Genomic DNA, 19,972 nt, shown 5'->3' on the forward strand with positions numbered 1-19,972 from the left:
AAAAAACACTTTTTAATTTCATAAGGTAGAAACTTGCCTTAGACATTGGAAGGCTGGCTGGTTTTATTTAGCTTTCTTTCTTTCCTTCTATACTTTATCTGCTGATGTCACCAGTTTTTAAAGTCTATTATCCCTTCCCCCTCCATTTTCACAGTCTTTGGACCAGCTCTGATTGGATTGTGCCCAGAGTGTTATAACGAAATCCCAGCTGGCCACCCCATTTCTGTCATTCCTTCTTCCTACACAATATTGAAAACTGAATTTCAAAAGGATCATTTTAGAATTACATTCTCTTTAAAAATTTGGTGTTTTGTTTAGACTGTCATTGTCAGTCAATGGACATTCATTCAGCTCCTGTCACATGCTAGGTGCTGGATAAAAACTAGTATTTATATAAAATATCAACACTTTCAAATGAATAGTTTCTTTTTAACTGTCTCAAAGAAATTTCCCATCTACTATTTCACTGAGTCTCTATAAATTGGTTAAGCAAAATTATTTTCCCCCTTCTATAAATATGAAAGCTAAACCACAGTAAAATATATGGAAGTGACTAAGGTCGTGTAGCCAGTTATTCAATTATCCAATTTCCCAAATTAACAATAAAATAAAATAATAAAATAAAATAAAGAGACTTCAAGGCCCGAGGAAGAGATGGTAAGTATATTTTCCACTATTTGTTGTTTATATACCTTTTTATTGGAGCATGTTCTCTCACCCCGTTATAGGCTGGATTATTCTCCCAACCCCTCCTCATATGTTTAAATCCCCAAGCCTCAGTGCCTCAGCATAACTGTATTTGAAGGTAAGCTCTTTAAAGAGGTCATTAAGGTAAAATGAAATCCTTAAAGTGGATCCCTGATCCAATGTGACAGATGTCTTCAGAAGAGGAGAGACGCCAGGGATGCGCATACACAGAGTGAAGACCATGAGGGGACACAGCAAGGCGGCAGCCATCTTCAAGCCAGGGCGAGAGGCCTCAAGAAATAGGAGACCTACCAATACCCTGATCTTGAACTTCTGGCCTCTGGAACTGTGAAGAAATAAATTTCCGTTATTTAAGCTACCTATTCTATGTTATGTTGTTATAGCAGCCTGAGCGGTTTAATACACCCCCTTAAACCTCGTGCTGTGGTCATGCCTCGTACTCCTTCACTATTATTCTGCTACTCTTATAACAGTATTGTTCTTATTTCCTGGTAGTTTTTGTCTCAACATAAAGTTTCAGTTTTAGGGTTTTTTAAGGATCTTCAGAAATGAAAAAGAAAACATACAAGCCTTTGCCACGTTATTTGTTCTTCGAGATAAACCCATCAAATGATTTTTGCAGTAAAGATTGTCAGGGGTTTTCAGGTAAGGAAATGGGAAAAAAAAAAAAAAAAAAAAAGGAAATCTGATCAGGAGAGTGTTGTTTCATATTCCCTCCCTGCGGCTTAAGGCTCTCAGGTCACCAAAGATAAAATCTTAGGTGTCCTTGCAACGTATTTAAATGCTTATCAGGAGCTACAAAAGTGTTGGTGAAGAGTAATACATCTGCTGTGTGACCACAGTAACAAAGTGTGTTGCTAAAATAGGATTTGTTCCTTCCTGCCTATGTGTCTTTTCTCTTTCATCCTGGAAGCACACGATTCCACCAGCAGGTTAGTTTCCAAAACTAAAAACAGGCAGAATATGCCTGGCAAAATGCTAAACCATACTGGGTAAAGTCTATTCATTTCTCATTTTCAACCAGCGTCTTTATTGTTTCCTAATCATGTTTGAAGTGCAGTGTTGACTTCTTTTTTCCAGTCTTGGAAGGACTCTGTCATTCTCCGAGAAGAATGAGTTTTTGAAATACAAGGAAAAGATGAGACACGGTTTGACGGTTCTTACGGCATCAGACCTCCGCCAAGGGATGATAAGGGAAATAACTCAAACCAATGCCATTCACACCTGCCAGATTTTTGATCAACTAATGTACCAAATATTTGACAGGATAGTGATGAATGAACAAGGAGAACGTTTTAAAAAAATTAAAAACTGCTTTACTGAGACTGCTCAGCACAAAGACAAAATATAACTCGATAAATTAGAACCAGTTTGGAAAATGAAAAATCACATAGCAACTGTTCCTCAAGCAAATATAAGTAGTTCAAAGGATAGAAGTGTAGGTACGTTCTTCTTTAGAAACCTATCAGATTCTGGACCTGGCTTGGGCTGCGCTTCTAGTCTGGCATGATACTCAGTTCTAGGACTCTGGTGAGGAGAATGACAAGGAAACAAGAATTGCTTCAGGGGACTGATTCTATAGGAGTGCTTTTTGGAGCTAACTGTGAGAACTGGCCAAAATAAATTCTGTGCTCACTTCTCGCAACAAACAAATTTCTCGAGTTACACTGAAATTAAAATGGATTTCCAGACTGAATAGGACCCAGGAGCAGAGACAGTTATCTTCAGGACTTAGAATCAAACCCTAGGTTTTCCCAAGGACCAAACCAGCCTCTAAGGCTGCTGGGTGGAGATGGGTAGTAGGTGAAGCACACCCTTTAACCTACACTAAAGCAGGAAAAAAAATCTTTACTCAAAAATCCTTCCTACAAATACCTATAAATTTACTTGTTTATGCTACATGGCTATTAAGCCCTGGAATGGATAAACATTTGCTGGCTGAATTCACTTATTTTGCCTTTCATAGTTATCATGTGGAAGGTAACAGATAAGAGGGCATAGCATGCCCTCCACCTGAAATCTAACATTCTTCCCGCTCTATGTACCTCATCAATATGGAGAACACCATGGTGTCAGATGGAGGATAATGATTTTAAAGGTAGGAAAATATGGAGCTGCCCTCTCTGCCTTAAAGCTTCAAAGTGCATATAAATGATTCAAAACATAGATTATTAACTTGTTCATAAAGTTAACTTTTGCTAGAAATCTAGCATGCCAGTATAAATGAAAGAACTTTTTCTCAAAGAGAATCAGAAAACATGGAGAACACAAGAGTTCTATTTTCGGATTTATTTTCAGCAAAGAACTTCTATATCTGTGTAGGTGTTGTTTTTTTTTTTTTTACTATAAAAGGAATGCATACTCCTTATATATATTTTAAAAATGAGATAACACAGAAAGAGACAATAGAACATATGATACTCTTCCCTCTCTGTTTCACTCTTTTCCTCTGAGTCTAATTGTCTAGGGGTAAGGCTGCTAACAATCTGATATATAGCCTTGTGCAAATGTCTCTGTGAATTTACAAATATCCTATATCCAAATGAATTATGGTAAATAGCTTATACAATAAAGAACATCCTATTACCTTTTCATTTAGCAATTTATCATGGACTTTTTCCTAAATACTATATGTAGATCTACTTAGTTACTTTTAACTACTATATAATATTCTCATATATGCATTGTAGCAAACTTATTTAACCAGAAGATGAAAATGTAGGTTCTTCTAAATTTCTGCATTTAAAAGATCATAAATACTGTGCTTATACATCTAAGCATGCACTATAGACTGTTTCCTCTGATAGCACTTATTCCTAAAATTATAGTTAAAAGAGTACTTTCAATTAAAATATTGACATATGTTGGCAAATTACTCCCCAAAAGATTGTGCTAAACTCATTTACAATCCAATCAGTACTGTATAAGAGTGTCCAATTCCTCCACTTTCACCCAAACCAGATGGTACCTGTCATTTTGTCTTTCGCTACTGGGATAGGTAAAGAGTTATATTTCTTGGTCATTTTAATTTTTAATTGTTCAGCAAAATTGAATGTATTTTGATGTTGGGTATTTGTATCTCCTGTTCCATGAGCTGTTTTTGCATAGCCTTTGACCATGTAATAAATGTTTTCTTATTCATCATCATATTGACATGTAAGAGCTTCTTTCATTTAAAGAATATTAGCTTACTTTATGTGTTACATGCTGTGAACATATTTGGTTATTCATATTTTGGGAGTTTGTATAGAAGTTTTAAGTTGGAATACAGTAAAAATTAATCAGTTCCTTTCTTTATGACTTCTAGATTTTGTGTCAGGCTTGGAAAATTCTTCCCTAATTCAAGATTATCATAATATTCAGTTACATGTCATCTCAACAATACTATGATTGCAGTTATTAAAAAATGTTTTAACTTTTAACTTATCTGAAATTCATTCTGGTATTAAATTTGAAGTAAGGATTCAACACTATTAGTCTTTTCTAAAATGGGTATATCACTGTTCAAAACATCAGTGATTGGATCATCGTTATTTCCCCAAGGATATACAATGCCATCTTTATCGCACAGTGAATTCCAATAAAGTTTTTAAAGTATTTATTGATTATTCTGTATCACTGGGTTATCTGTTCCCTTACTGGTACCATATTATTTTAATTATAATAGCTTTATAAAAGCAACTTAAAACCTGATATGAATACTTAATCCTGATTATTCTCCCTTCCAGCATTTTCCATCCAAGTCTCAGATATTTATATTTTTAGATGAAGTTTATGAAGTTTTTTAAAAAAGCTATGTTATGATTCATATTGAGAGTTCATTTACTTTATAGATTAACTTAAGAAGAATTTATATCATTATAATAAGTCTTCCTACACAAGATTAAGGGTTGTCTCCCCTTTCAAAAAAACATTATTTCTCACACTTGTGGTTTATCATATTCTTAAAAGAAGTGCTATATATACTTCTTCTATATGCCTGGTTATTTAAATTTTTCCAACTGGAATATATTTATTCAATTATATTTGCTAACTGCTTATTGAAATTTATATAGTAATTTCCCTGCTATGCATGCAGTCATAATATAGTCTGCAAATGATCTACCCCACTTGAATGCAAACCCTAAGAGTGCAGCCAGTCCATCTTTACATAGTGGTATATCCTAAGAACCTTGTTATATGGCTGACACTTAATAGGCTCTCAATCAGTATTTGTGTAATAAATGGATGAAATCACATTTTCCCCTTTTTACCAACATTTCACATTTTTTATTAGTCTTAAACATTATCAATAATAGCAGACATCATTGTTATATTTCTGACTTTAACTGTAATACTTTTAGTTGGCATAAAGATTTTTTCATGTGAAGGGAATTTCTATTAATTTCTATTTCTCTAAGAGCTTTTCTTCTTGAATAAGGAATGGGTACTGAAATTTTTGAAATGTCATATCAGCATATGTTAAAGCCATCATTTGTTTTTTTTCTCCTTTGACTTATTAATATGCTGCATATTATTAATGCATTTTTAAACACTGAATCTGTTTGGATTTCTGGATTGAATCCCAAATGGCCCTGGTGAATTATTCTTTTAATGTACTGGTGGATTCTATTTGCTAATATTTTATTTAAGAATTGCATCAATATTTCTAAGTGAGATTGGCCTTTACATTTTTTTGTACTTTTTATATATATATATATATATATATATATATATATATATATATATATATATATATCAGCATTATGGGCTTCAGAAAAATAGAAAGTTTACTTCCTTTCTTGGTGTTAGAGAACATTTTAAGTAGTAGCTAATCATGTCTGACTTGGAGCTCTTCTTCTCTCAATTCTGCTAGTCTGAGGAAAAGTCAGCCTTGACCCTTTGAGGAAATCCTCCCTTTCCCAGGTTTGAACTCTTGTTCTGGTATCCGGACCTTTCAAGTTGGGCAGTTTTTTGTAGCTGCTGTCCCCACCCTCAACCCCCACCCCCAACAAGATCGCTTTTAAAATTACTTCCTGTGTGTCCTGAATAAACATGTACTTGTGTACTTGAGAAACTTTTCTTTCTTTGTTCATACCAAATTTGAATTTTATCATGTGATTGAGGAGTATCTGTGTACCGCATGTTTATTTTTATAACTCTTGATATAAACAAGTGTTGCATATTATTAGAGATCTTGATTAAATACTATGCTTTAGCTATAATTAAACATTTAAAGAGATATCCACTGGAGAAGATTGTTCATCATTCAAATTCACTACTTATTGCAATGATTTAGAAACATTACTGGTTATCATTTGAGGGAGAGGTACAAGGTAAAATAGGAGGTGAGCAAAAGGTGCTGATATGATGATGTTCGAAATTCTGACATTGTCACAATATCTAGAGACACTGTTAAACATAACAGCTTGTTTAAATCTATGGTTTAGGATACTCTTCCCTACAGAGAGTCATAGGTGGGGTGATGCTGGCTTCTGCTATTCTGTTATGCCAGAATAGTAAGGTACAAATAAGTGTTAAAATAACAGTATTTTGTTGCTATACCATTTTGTGTTTTTTGTTTCTTTTTTTGTTTTTGTTTTTGTTTTTGTTTTACAAATCTGAAATCTAATTACTTCTGTCTTAAAATGTCTCCAGAGATTATATGCTACATTAAATTTTCAACTGGAACAAAAGTTAATTCCTTCAAAAACATCTTTCATTGCTTAAACCACTTCCAATGTCACTCACTGTTTATTTTCCAACTGCTTGTGTTGTGAATGGGGTAGGCAGATTATAACAATTGGCTATTTGTATTTTTTTTTTGCAGAGCTAGTTTGGATTTTTTCTGTATTTGGAGGATCTGAGAGTGTTTTAAAGAAGATGAGAGAAGCCCATGGAAGGAGGATTGGGGTGGATAGTATAAATGAGGAATGATAGGAGGTACCCAGGCCCCAATTTGAGCCCTTATCCCATTGTTTGACCATCTCTTTTCCCTCAGGACTGTATTTCACTGCTCCCCGCCCTGCCTCCCCCTTAACAGCAGGTCTAATTTCTAGGCCTTTCCCTTCCTGTGATAATTTATTTTAACCAGGGACTTCTTTTTAGCGATCTGACTGAGTGAGACTCAGGCATGAAAAGCAGGAGAAATTCAGCTCTGAATTCAACTTTTCTTTGGGGGAATTGCTTCCGAAAACAATGTATGGAAGACTGTGACAATGGTATCTCATTTTTTTTAAGTATCAAAAGAATAAAAATATTTTGTTCTCATATTAAAATCACTAAAAACTCTGATGGGCAAGGTCAAATATTAAATCTGTGAATTTATCTTTCTTGCATTCTCCAAACATTATATATTAATGGGTAAAATCCTGTAGTAATTACAGTGAGTCTGGGAGCACCTTAAGAGAGTCTAAACAAGGGCCACAATATAGATATCAGATAAAATGTACTTAGCGAATGGAACACGACTCTCCTTAAATTTTATGCAAAAATGTCGCCATCTAGTCTATGACTATGCCACCCTGAACAAGCCTGATCCCGTCTGATCTTGGAAGCTAAGCAGGGTCAGGCCTGGTTAGTACTTGGATGGGAGACCACCTAGGAAGACCAGGTGCTGTAGGTATAAAAAATAAAAAATAAAGTATTGTAAGCTGACAAGGTTTTTGCAATCTGTGAGGTCAACCAAGGGTTACCTAGCCTTAAAAAAAAAAAAAAAAGGAGTCATGATCTAAATGGGAGACCTAACAGGAATTCAATAAATTCACAAACGTAAATAAAGAAACTAAATCAGAAGAATAAGACATAAAGATATAAGGAAGAGTATTATCAGAACCAGGGACCATGATGGAAAGAGATATGTGAAGGAGAGATTGAAATGACTGAATGAGAGACAGAGGGGTCGGCAAACTGGACATATCACTAGTCTGATGACCAGCCCTGGCGGCATGTTGAAACGTCACGGGATTCTAGCTGAATTTTATTTGAAGAAGAAAGCAACTGGTCGTCCATGTGTGCAGTGAATGAAGATGAGCTGACCTGAGTATGAAAGGTAAAAGTTAGTAGAGGAAAGAGTCGTATATAAATGTTAAATAGAGTGTAGGGGTAAGAGTTTGGAAATGGAAAAGGAATCAGTAAGAAATGAAACCCCATCACTTGTGACCAAAGTACGTGAGAACTGAGAGAACGAAGTGCTACCACCAGAGATATCACTGCAGAAGTTATGTCCTTGGGGTTGAGGTAGGCTCTACTAAGGCAAAAGAGAAGGAAGCATATGGAGAAATGTTTGAGATATGAAAAAAGGCTGATATCTATGGAAGGATATTTCCAGGTGACATAGAAGAAGATTTTGAGAAGGGGAAAAGTGGAGACATGAACCATAAAGCCTTACAGGGAACAGAGAGTAGCAACTAATATGGGTGTCAACTGAAAAAATTACACATAGAAAACATGGTCAATTTAGTCTTGTTTTTAAAAGGATGGAAACTGTGCTTGATGTCAGGGGCCCTGGCATTTAAAATGCTTGCGTGCCTCCCTATACAAAAACTGGTATTAAATACTAGTGCCTTAAAATCAGAAATCATATTAAAAGTTAAGTGTAATTTCAGTTTACTCCATTTTACTTATGATATAACCATCTGGTTTATAAGTCCATGGTATCATAGAAAAACATGTGGTCTTTGTCCCCAGTTCCTTTGTTCCCAGTTCCTAAAATGCTTGGAATTTCCTGAGTGATACAGGTGACAGAATTGCCTTATGTTCTAATAGGTTATCCTTGGTGGGCCTCGAGATTGCTTTAGAATGGGGTCTAGTTATCAGAAAGACCAATTCTTGATTAGAATTTGGAGCTTGCAGCTGCACCCCCCAACCTCTGGGAATGGGAGAGGGTGCTGGAGATTGAGTTAATCATGTGTGGCCAATGATTTAATCAATCATGCTTACCTAATGAAACCATCATAAAAAATTCCACATGCTAGGAGGGTGGCATATCCCAATTTCATGAGACCCTACGCTCAAGACCCAGATATGATCTTACATCACTCTTCATCTGGTTTATCTGTATTTTTTATATTAAACTAGTAAATATAACTGAAGTGTCTTCCTGAGTTCTGTGACCCATTTTGGTAATATTGAACCTGAAAAGCAGTTCATGAAAACCGCTGATTGATAGCTGATCGGTCAGGTGGCCTAAGACTTTTGACTGACATTTGAGGTCGGGGCACTTTTGTGACACTGAGTCCTTAAGCTCTGGGGTCTACTCTAATTTTAAGTAGTGTCAGAATTGAATTGGATTGTTGGACATCTAGTTGGTGTCAGAGAATTAGAGAAGTGATAGTGGGAAAAATACCACATATTTTGTGTCAGGAGGAAAAAACATCTCGCAGATACTCTTTTATTATGATTAGCCTAAACAACAGAGAATTAAGTAAAACTGAATAGAATGTGACTTATACTGAGATGAACTCTTTGATACCCCTACATGGAAATTCAGTGATGGATGCTATAGCTCCTAAGTCAAATAGTGATAATCGTAAGCACAACTGAAACCTGAATTCACGTGTGCCAAGTATTTCCTCAGAAACTGAAATTTTTCCTCCTCTGCATCATCCATATAATTTTGGTCTTATTCTCAAGATTAGAATAGAATTGTTGTATTTAGCTTGTAACTTTTAAGATCATTCTGAGGTCAAGCTTGTTAGGATGCTTCTATTGAGATGGATAACATTTCTAGACTGTGCTGTAATTCTCCAAAATATTATGTGAGCAAAAAAGGTTCAGGGTGTGTGCCAAACATATAAGCCCCACATGAAATAATGTTATTGATTTTTAGGAAAATTACAGTGTGAATTGCAACCAATCAATGAGGATAGCTGCTTGAGACCTAAATATCCTTTTGAGATGAAATTTAAAGGAATGACTTACTCATTCTGAGTCAAAAGTATGACAGTACAGAAATTGAAGTACTTTTTGCTACAGAATTCCTCTTTGTAGATTATACTGTAGGTTTTCATTGAAATACACACACACACATGTGTATATATATCTTATTGAAATATATATTTCAATGAAATATATACACATGTATGTATACATCTACTTCTATAGACTATATATACATACATATTTATTATATATATATAGACAAGTATCTGATTTTTGTTCTTTCTCAATTTGAATAAGTATTCTGAAACAAATATTCTCAGATACTTTATAGAAAAGGGTTCCAGAAATACTCATTGGTTCTTCTATCCCCCTTGAAAGTAAAGAGCATGACAGTTTTAGTCTACAGTGTTGATGTGTGATAACATTTTCCTCAATAACTTACAAATGGAGTAAGTTTGGAATAAAGAGGGCATTTTAACTTAGTATTCTCCAGTTGACAATGAATTATTAAATGTAACATACAAATACCAATGTGAATCTCTTACATTTAGTAGATGATTTTAGAGGACTTTGTAAAAAAAATAAAATGAAATCTATTACAGTCCTATTTAATCAACATACTGACAAAATGTTTCCATACAGCATGTTAAATATATATTTGAATACAGAAGTCTTTAGCATGAATACCTTTAAATTATCAAGAATATTTCTACACATGTCATTAGCTAATAACGTGTACGGAATTGTCTCGCATTTTTCAGAATTAGTGAACGTATCTTAGAAGAAAAAAAACATGCTTATTAGCTATAGTTTTACTTTGAAGAGAGCTGAGTTGCTGATGTAACTTAATAAATTATAAGATGCCTCTTCAATTCCTCTCACCTAACCATTTCTCCCTTTCTATTCTATATTGATTTTCAACCTGTAACATTGAATGAGATGCCAGAGATATGTTAATATGTGAACCGGTGTTGTTGTTAATATTAAAATAAGGAAAAAAATTTAGAAGAGTTTTAGCATATCTCAATTCACAGTAAATAACAAGTCAATTAAATTTATTTTTTATTTGAGGTGGAAGGGCTATACGTAAATTTAACCTAAGACTACTCACACCTATATGAATTAGTGGAATTAAAAATTTTAATGTGTACCAGTGAACATATATCAATTTCATTGTAAAAAAAAGAAAAGGTACTGGTGTTTTGAAAAACATACTGAAAAAAAAAAAAGAGCAAAAAAGCTAACACTGCAGCACTGCTTAAAACAGTAACTATCGCACATTAGCAATTTGTATTGTACTACATCAAGAAGTAAATTAGACTCTCTGAAGCTCTCTAACTAATTAACTTACCAATTTCAAGGTAATCCAGAAACTATTGGATATATACACAATATATGTGCTTTGGAAGGGCAGCAGAACAATAAATATAAGAAATGACATAGTAATATAAAATCCTTCGAGTTATTGGAATTTAAAATTAAATACAAAATTAAAATCAAACTAGACTTTTCCTTAAAAAATCTTTTTACAAAAAACCCCACTTTTGTATAAAAGTGTCATCTCTATGTAATATGTATGCTGCTCTAAGCAAATAAGGGGGATCTCATTTTAAAATGCCCTGTGCAAACTCGAGAAATTCTACACTTACATTGGCTTTCCTGAGGAAAATTAATAGAACAATTTTAATACACTAAGGAAACTATTTTGTTTTTCTCAAAGCATCTGATGCAATTATATAAAATATCAAGATAATAGGAATGGTCTTATCTCAATGGAAGACAGTTGTTTGTGTTTTCTTTTAATATATAGTACCTCCATTAATACCAGATCTGGTATCTTTTCAGAAATGCATGGAAAACTCAACAAATGTGGGTCAGGTTTGCATGTAGCTCTCCATCAAGCTTGGATCAATCTAATGTTAGTGAAAGAACTATACTGTACCTGACAACTGACACTTAACTCAGTCAAGCTTGCTGAATGTTTGCCTTATGTAAAATGGTAAAAATATATCTTTATATATCTTTTCAATATGCGTGCACTTCGTTGACTGACTAATTTAAGAGCAATGACTCCTCTTCCCATTCCAATCACCCAATATCTAAGTCTTGGGACTTTATCAATCATGTTGAAATGTGTTTGTTTAGAATTTTTCCAAAGAGTCATTTGTTTTCTTTTGGAAAGAGAAAGACTGAGGGTGACTATGGCATGGTGAAGAACAGGAAAAAATATTTGTATTACCATATTCTCTTTCTTTCATCAAATTTTATTAATACCTTCATGATAAGACAGTGAATAACAGATATTTTCAAAAAGTGTCATTTCCTACCGAATAAACTTAATTTAAAACAGGATATCCTGGTCTCTCAATTGCCTGACAGGAACTCTCTTTGGATGAAATAGACCATATGTTTTCCAGGATGGAAAACGAAGACATGAAGGATTTGGTGGGAACTTATCAGACATTCCCTACAAGGATGAAGGAAGGCAGGAGAAGCATCTCTGAGCTACACTCTCAAAGAGTGTATCATAACAGATTTAGGAAGTGATAATCCAAGCCACAGAGAAATATTTAGCTAGTGGAAGGGAGAATATATCTTCTAACTATGAAGCTATGAACATTTAGTTTTGTGGAGCAAAAAGTTTATAAGGGAAATTTTTTGGCTTTCCTACTAAGATAATTCCCTGAGGATGCCTCTTTAACTCGTATCTTAAAATATACCACTATATTTTGGAATAGTAATGATTTTCATTGCTTTTATGGGGATTTGTCAATCCTTTTCCAAGTTTGAGTATGTGAATTATATATTTATCTCTCCAAAATAACTAGGGAAATATTCAGACACTATTTAGCAAGTATTTATTTATTTTGAGTTCATTTAGAAATAAAATTTGCTTCATAGCATTGCATATGTAATTATGAAGAGGAAAAATATTAATAAACTTAAAATTATTTATATACCTTGAGTACAAACATTATGGATTAGTATTTTCATTTATATTGGTAATGTGCAGTGTACTGGTTATCATTACTAATCAATATCATAAGAGCTTTATTTCTGAAGTTAAGTAACAATTATCAAGTGCCTTCAACACACTATGTACTATACTAGCATTCTAAAAACAGAAAATCAAAAAAAATCTATAAAATATAGCATGTCATAACTACCTTTTTAAAGAGCTAAAGATATAAATAAGTTTTTATAAGCAGACATTTATTAAGCACCTAATATGTTCCAGAAATTATGGCTAGTTCCTGAAAATTTAAAAGTGAATAGGAAGACGTGATTGCTCCCCTCACAGGTCATACAGTATAACATAAGATGAAGTTAGTTAAAAATAATTGCAATAAAATATGATAAATTATGATAAGGAAGTAAAAATTACTAATTGGAGTATATAACTGAACAACTAAACCATTTAAGGTAATCAAGACATAAAGACTTCTAGGAAGACATGTCTAAGCTGAAACCTACAGAATTATTAGCAGTTAAAAGACCAATGCAGGGTTGGAGTAAGAAGGGAGTATTATAGGCAGAGAAAACATGTGTAAAGATCCAGGAGACAAGGAAGAAGCTTAGTATGCTGAAGTCCAGTCTTCAAGAGTGGAAGTGATAAGAATTGAAGATATGGAGAAGCAGGAGCCAGATCTTCTGGAATCCTGATCACTACTTTAATTGGATTGGTCTTCATTTTGAGATCAATGAGGAATCATTTCAGATTTTAAGTATGGGAACAATTTATCAAACTTACCCTTGGTAATATTATAGTGACTGCACCATGGATAATAGATTGAGTAGAGAGCAAGGAGATTAATTAAGCTTTTGTAAGAGTAATTCTGGTAAGAATAATGATGGTCTGCACTAAGGCAGTAGAAAAAAAAAGACAAATTCAAAAGATATTTAGAAGATATAATGGCAGTTCTCAGTGACTGGTAAATGTATAAATGTGTATTTATAGTTCGTTCACATTTGTTCACTAGTTTCATATGTAGATATGAAACTAGTTCACATTTGTTCACTAGTTTCATATGTAGATATGAAACTAGTGAACAAATGTTCCTGTGGAATTAAGGTCCAATTGCCCACCATGAACACAACCTTGTTAACTCACTCTTTACTGCTTCCTTCTCTGCCTAACTTGTTCTCCACTTCTGTTTGCTGAAAAACTATTCCCACTCAAATTCTCATTTCAGGATATGCTTCTGAAGGAACTAAAACTAAGAAAGCTGGTACAAAAATTCGTCTTAGGAAATAGTCTCTCAACATAGTATTCTGAAACCAGTCATTCATCAACCGGATGGCATTCAAGGACACCATCATTGACTGTGAAATGATTTTAACTCCTGATATTGCTGTGGTGCTATAATGACTGAGGTTCTCATGTGTAGTGAATTGAGATAGATCGATAGAAGGGAATGTACTGGCTTGTGCAATACCTCAAACCTTAATAGCTATGAAGTCTATGATAATTATAAGAATTGTAAACTAGTTTGACTAACTATTATTGAAATCCCAGCCCCAACAAGGTTCCCATGCTAAAGTCAGAATTAGAGTAGATTTCTTGAAACAGTTATTGAAATAAGAACATCTGGGAGAATATGTTTGAGAAACAAGAACCTGCATATTCCCCTAAAATCATTAGGGTGGCAGAATGTTGCCCTGACCCAATTAATCAAGCGATTTGGAAGCTTGATAATGTGGGTCCCAGGGCAGAAGAAGGTTGGCCACATGACATGGAAGATTCCATGTTATTAGAGGAGGTATCCATGATGGATAAGGATGCCATACGGATTTACCAGCAAGCTCTGATTGCAAAATCACAATGTATTTTCTAGAGCAAAGTCATATTGCCTCTACAAAAGAACTATTTAATGCTCAAAACGTGACTTTAGCATACTGTTATGCCTCCACAGAGTGACTATGTAATTGAAGCTTCCTATCGTGAGCTGCATATGACCAGACCCGTCAGGTCATCATAAGGCTGACAGGCGCAGCAGCAATTTATTATACAATAAAAATAGCATATTTAAAATTAGATTTAAACCTGGCAGGAAGGTACAAGTCAATTATGTGAACACACACTACCATGTCACCTACCTCTGTTACACCTAACTCTCTCCCTCTCAGCTCACACTTATGGCTTTGTTGAGGACTCCCTATGACCAACTGATGGAACGGAAGGGAAAAATAATAGTTAGTTTCACAGATGAGTTGGCTTGATATGCCTGGATTACCTACTAAGCAAAAACCTAGATTAGCAGAAAAGCTGGCCATAAATAAGAGATAATAAAATGGCTGGTAAAGAAGAAAATGACAAAAACCAGTTACAGACTCTGGGACAACAGCAGTAGGACAGAATGCAGCATGTTCCACTAATCTTCCTGCTAGACGCCCTTTTATTAGAAACTGTGACCAGCCGTCACCTAAAAGAATCAATGCCAAAACCGAGTGAGCTTAATTTGGAATACAAGTAAATTTGAGTGGTGTAATAAGAGAACTGTAACTGATGCTGCCAGCACCCATCTCTTACCCCATCCACACACATTTGTATGTACTGAAGCTACTTACTGCAAAGATCCGACACTGCCCGAGGAGTTTTATTATGCCCAGGCCTGAGACGGTTCTCTGTGTACTATAAGTCAGAAGTGCTAAAGAACAATTATTGCAGAATAGCAGCCTTCGATTAAGGATGCATGGACTAGGGTGAAGTCTTTTGGCAAAAATCACAATGTGATGGGTTTTACAGTCACCCAGATTTCCCCAGTGGTTTTGAGAACCATTTCTCTACATCAGCAAGTTGCTTAAAGATGCACCTTTTGTTGACTTCCTTCCCCTGCCTTATTTCTTTATTATCCTCTCAGTCTTACTTGAAATCACTTCCAAAATAAATGACTTGCCCTTGAATCCTTACCTTCGGGTTTGCTTACACTCAGTGGTAACATAGAATCAAGGACATATAGAAAAACTTCTTGTATAGATAATTCTTGTTTAAAAAGTTGCTTATAGGAAAACAGGATCTAAAAACTAGAAGACTGCAGAGAGCACAGGCAGGTGACAACTTCATGTACATGAACTGTAGTAGGAATAGGGGAAATCAGTGGGGCCGATCAGTGGTATATTGTACAATGTTATTTAAAACTAATATGTTGGGAATTTACTAATGTGCACAATCATGCATAGAAGTGTTTTTTTCTAGTAAGAGTCACAGCACAAGAAAACACATGTATAGATTATAAATTGGATATTCCCAGTGTTAATCATCCAGGGAAGAAAGCAATCTTACGTCAACAATGTAGAAATTGAAAAGAAGCCTTGCATTAGAGAGAAAAGGATTTTTTTTCCCCTTCTTTAAGTTTTAGGGATTCCAAGACACCTAGAAATGGGTGTGTCTAAGGTTCTCCTCATGACCGTTGCTACAAAGACTGGAGGCTGTCCTAGAGGCATCAAGGAAAGAAAACTAGGAGTAATTTGGGCCTTTGGGCTCTGACCATAGCTATATCCAATAGAGACATATAATAGCATTTTAAAGTTATACTTACTCTCTCTACTTTAAAGCTGAGTAAATAGTTTATGTATTATGATCTCATTTAATTTCACTGTGGGAAGTAAGGAAATGCCATTAATCTGCAATGGAAGGATAGAGTTGATGTAAGTGACCATTACAGATCAACCCATTGAACCAGAGTAAGCTACTTGAATGACTCTTGTAAAGATAATGGTATCTGGGGGACCCACATACAGGGGGTCAGAGAAGTAGTAATGGACGACAACATACTGAGTAATTCTGTGAGACGAGGGGTGGCCAACTTGAGTAGGCAAAATTATACCATAAATAAGTGGAGGTTTATGTTAATCACATTTGTTTGTAGAAATCTAACCATTCCAAAGTCACAGGCTATTAAACCCAGGGTCATTTGAGTTTTTCAACTAAATGAAAGTACACAGAATGTGGGAGTTCCGTCAACAAAACGAAAAGGCAACCCACAGAGTGGGAGAAGATTTTGCAAATTATATATCTGATAAGGGGTTAATATCCAAAATAAATGAAGAACTCATACAACTCAACATCACTTCCCCACTAACAATCCAATTAAAAAATGGGCAGAGGAGCTTAATAGACATTTCTCTAAAGAAGGGATACAGATGGCCAAAAAACACATGAAAAGATGCTCAACATAGGTAACCATGAGGAAAACAAAAATTAAAACAACAATGAGATAGTATCTCACACCTGTCAGAATGGCTATTATCAAAAAGACAACAAAGAATAAATGTCAATGAGGATGTGGAGTAAAAGGAACCCTTGTGCACTGTTGGTGGGCTTATAAATTGGTGCAGCCACTATGGAAAATAGAATAGAGTTTCCTCATAAAATTAGAAACAGAACTACCATTCGACCCAACAATCCCATTTCTGGGACTTACCTAAAGAAACTGAAAAGACTAATTCAAAAAAATATATGCACCCTTATGTTCATTGCAGCATTATCTACAAAAGCCAAGATATGGAAGAAATCTAGGTGTCTATAAATAGATGAATGGATAAAAAAGATGTGATACATATATACAATTTAATATTCGCCATAAAAAGTATGAAATCTTCCCATTCACAACACCATTAATGGACCTAGAGGGTATTATGCTAAGCGAAATAAGTCAAAGGTGAATACCATATAATTTCACTTATATGGGAAATCTAAAAATACAAAACGAAACAGAAACAGATTTAGATATAAAGAACAAGCTGATGGTTACCCAAGTGGTGGGGGTGAGCATTTAGGTGAAATAGATGAAGCAGAATAAGAATTACAAACTTCCAGTTATAAATAAGTCAGGGGGATGTAATGCACAGCATAGGGAATACAATCAATAATATTGTAATAACCATATATAGTAACAGATGGTTACAGGACTTTTTGTGGTAGCCACTTTGTAAGGTATATAAATGTCTAATCACTAAGTTGTACACCTGAAACTACTATCATATTGCATGTCAACTATAATTTAAATATAAATTTTCAAAATCTGGGAGTTACAATGAAAAGTATTCAAACTGCGTCAGAAAAGATTAATTTTATACTTTGCGAAAATTTCTGACTATACTCATGATTTATCAAAGACTTAGAATATCTCTCCCTAAAGATTTTTTGAAGCAACATATAAGTAGGATTACATTTATAGTCAAGGGGATGGGCTACTTGGCATTTTCAGTTGTCTTACAGCTTTCTACTTCAAATATTTGAGCACAGATTTCAATACATTACTCACATATAAATACTGCTCACATACATGTATTTTTTTTAAAAAAAACTTTTGTAAGAATGTGTAAATATATAAAACATTTCAATTTCCACGTTGATAAAAAATCATACTAAATTTTCAGTTAAGATTAAATAAAAGCCTGTCACTAGTATAAATTACACATTTAAAATTTTATATGGGCCAGTTGAAAGATTAAGTTGGCAGATAGATACAAATCAGCTTTCATAGCTAGACATAAGATGACAAGAAATGTTTTTATATTTTAGTATAGTGACACATATAAGAAATAAAAAAAATTACCTATTACTATTAATGCTTTAAGAATCGAAAACTTTCATTGAAATAAAATATTCAAATTACTATATTATTTTGTTTATTTCATATGAAAGTCTGAAACATCTAAAATATTTTCCTAAGAAATATGATATATATTGTGTTAAAGATGTACAGATGCATATACATATACAAACACACACGAGCACATGTATATACGTTTATACATACGCTCTTCGGTGAAAGTAATTGTTGTATGTTTTTCTTGGATAGAGAGATTCAAGAATCTTTTTGAAGTAATGCTGGGTTTCTAAAATTTTGGCTAGGATATACTCTTTTAAAGAACTGGTTAGGCCAAACATTTTTTCTTTAGTGTATGCCCTGCTATAGTATCTCTGGAATTCAAGAGTCTACAAATAGTCTCTCCATAATTCTGCCTCCATCCCCCGACCTCTGACCTCATCGCCGACTGTTTGTTCCTTCTCTTCAGGTCTGTAGGCCTCCTTACTAGACTCACCTATGCTGGCATGTTTCTGCCTTCAGGCCTTTAAACTGCCTGTTTTCTCTATCCAGAATATTCTCACCCAAATGTCTACAAAAATATCTTAGCTTTTTAAAATATCTCAATGTCACCTTCTAAATGAGTCCTAGATGATCACACAAGTGAGTACTGTCCTCAGATCATAATTCTTCTTATGGGCTATACTTTAAATCTATAGCATGTATTATTTTTGAATACTCTAAAATTTACTTTTTTATTATTTTTAGTTGCCTGTCTACTCCTACTGTAATGTAAGCTTTACAATAAAAGGGAGCATTATCTTTTGTTCATTTGTGTATTCTAAGATTCTTGACTGTGGATGGGTACATAGTAGATGCTTAATAAACATTTGCTAAATTGAAGTCAACTGACCATTTTCCAATAAAAGATTACTCAGTTTACTTACAGTGTATTATTTTTTTTTAATGCTTCAAATCATTTTGATGACAAATCTCTAGTAATAATTTCAGATTGGGCAAAATAGCTATAGAAATATGAGAAATCAGATAAACTATATAGATTTTATATCATATAATTCTGAATTTTATATGTTCAGTATATAAGCTTTTCCTGAATGTAAGTTAGTTATCTTTGAAAACTGCTTTAATATTTTCAGATGTTAAGGTGCTATTTAAAACACTGAACAGAAAAATGGTAGTTTATAAAATAGTCAACAAAAACTTGCCTTAATCTTTATATTTATACCTTAAAAGTCATATAGACAGTTTTATTGGTTTAACAATCATTAATTCCTATTGAGCCCTTATATAAAAATATCCATAAGATTTAATCTCATTTTGTCACTTAAAATCAAGTAGAATCAGATTTGACCAAACAAAATCATGTATATGAAAATGATAATGTCATTTCACTCTAGTTGAATTTTCTTTAGTCCAATTATAAATGTATTTTTTCCCTCCATGTCTTCAATACGATGCCTTCTATTAATTAAGTTCCCCATAGGAAAAATAGTACTTTAGGAAATATTTACTGAGTAAAAAGCATTGCTTAGAGAATTCTATAAAGAACTTTGTGGTTGTCCAGTAAGAGTTAATTGTAAGATAAAGTTTTTCAAACATTTTTCTTTTTATAAAGATAAAATTTGCTAATCAATGCAGAGAATCCATTGAGCTTTTGTTATCCCTGGTAGAGAAGCCGAAAATGCACAAGTTAATATACTGTGACTATTGAGTTTAGATACCATTAACAAGGGGAAAAATGAATATGATTTTAGACCATCATCCATTTTTAGTAACTATATTTCTAGCTATTATTTTCTCTATTGAAAAGGTACATTAAGATTTGATGTGCTTGGCATGGTATACAG

At 33.9% G+C, this 19,972-nt stretch overlaps 1 protein-coding gene and 1 pseudogene across 3 annotated transcripts in view; one reads left to right on the forward strand and one right to left on the reverse strand.

Moving 5' to 3' along the window:
* Positions 1–19,972, reverse strand: part of IQCM (IQ motif containing M) — a 412,415-nt gene that overhangs the window by 11,788 nt on the left and 380,655 nt on the right. The gene's annotated exons all lie outside the window — the stretch shown is intronic.
* Positions 7,194–7,312, forward strand: LOC118612568 (annotated as a pseudogene).

This window comes from Rousettus aegyptiacus, unplaced genomic scaffold (genome assembly GCF_014176215.1).
Source record: "Rousettus aegyptiacus isolate mRouAeg1 unplaced genomic scaffold, mRouAeg1.p scaffold_m13_p_16, whole genome shotgun sequence".
Taxonomy (NCBI): Eukaryota; Metazoa; Chordata; class Mammalia; order Chiroptera; family Pteropodidae; genus Rousettus; species Rousettus aegyptiacus.